The sequence below is a fragment of the Vicia villosa genome, linkage group LG1 (assembly GCF_029867415.1).
Source record: "Vicia villosa cultivar HV-30 ecotype Madison, WI linkage group LG1, Vvil1.0, whole genome shotgun sequence".
In the NCBI taxonomy this organism is placed as follows: Eukaryota; Viridiplantae; Streptophyta; class Magnoliopsida; order Fabales; family Fabaceae; genus Vicia; species Vicia villosa.
Genome location: NC_081180.1, coordinates 141,359,329 through 141,360,630, shown reverse-complemented (window position 1 = coordinate 141,360,630; position 1,302 = coordinate 141,359,329).

The following is a 1,302-nucleotide window of genomic DNA, read 5'->3' as shown; positions in this document are numbered from 1 at the left end:
GCTTGTTTCTGAAAACCCACTTAGTACCGATGATGTTAAATCCTTTTGGTCTAGGAACCAAGTCCCATACATCATTCCTTGTAAACTGATTTAGTTCTTCTTGCATGGCAATTATCCAGTCTGGATCTTCTAGAGCTTGATCAACAGAAGTTGGCTCGATCAAAGAAACAAGACCTAATTGACATTCTGCATTGTTCTTAAGGAATGCCCTTGTTCTGATGGGATCATCTTTCTTTCCAAGGATCACATCTTCTGAATGAGCTGAAGCAAGTCTAGGTGATCTTCTGACTGTATGTTCTTCAGAAATTCTCAGATTCTCTAAAGATGCAGCAACTTGATCTTCTGATCCATTGCTTCTGAGACTGCCAGCTTCTGCAGCTTTGCTTCTTGGTTCTACTGCTTCTGATATATCAATATCAAAATCTGCAAAATTCTCAAACTGCTTTAGTTTTTCAAGACCAAGCTTATCATCAAACCTGATATTGATTGATTCTTCTACAATCAATGTTTCAGTATTGTATACTCTGTAGCCTTTAGAGCGTTCAGAATATCCAAGAAGGAAACATTTTTGTGCTTTGGAATCAAACTTACCAAGATGATCTTTAGTATTCAGAATAAAATATACACATCCAAAAGGATGGAAATATGAAATGTTGGGCTTTCTGTTCTTCCACAATTCATAAGGAGTCTTATTTAGAATAGGTCTGATAGAGATTCTATTCTGAATATAGCATGCAGTGTTTATTGCTTCTGCCCAGAAATGCTTAGCCATATTGGTTTCATTGATCATGGTTCTGGCCATTTCTTGTAGAGTCCTATTCTTTCGCTCTACAACTCCATTTTGCTGTGGAGTTCTAGGACAAGAGAAATCATGGGCAATACCATTTTCTTTGAAGAACTCCTCAAAGAATCTGTTCTCAAATTCGCCACCATGATCACTTCTGACCTTTATGATTTTGCACTCCTTCTCAGATTGGATCTGAGTGCAGAATTCAAAGAACACTGAATGAGACTCATCCTTGTGTTTCAAGAACTTTACCCACGTCCAGCGGCTATAATCATCAACGATGACTAATCCATATTTCTTCCCTCTGACAGATGCTGTTTTGACTGGGCCAAACAGATCAATGTGCAAGAGTTCTAACGGCCTTGAGGTAGAAACAACATTCTTAGACTTGAATGCAGGTCTGGAGAACTTGCCCTTCTGACATGCTTCACAAAGAGCATCTGATTTGTATTTCAGATTTGGGAGTCCTCTGACTAGATTTAGTTTGTTAATCTGAGAAATCTTTCTCAAACTAG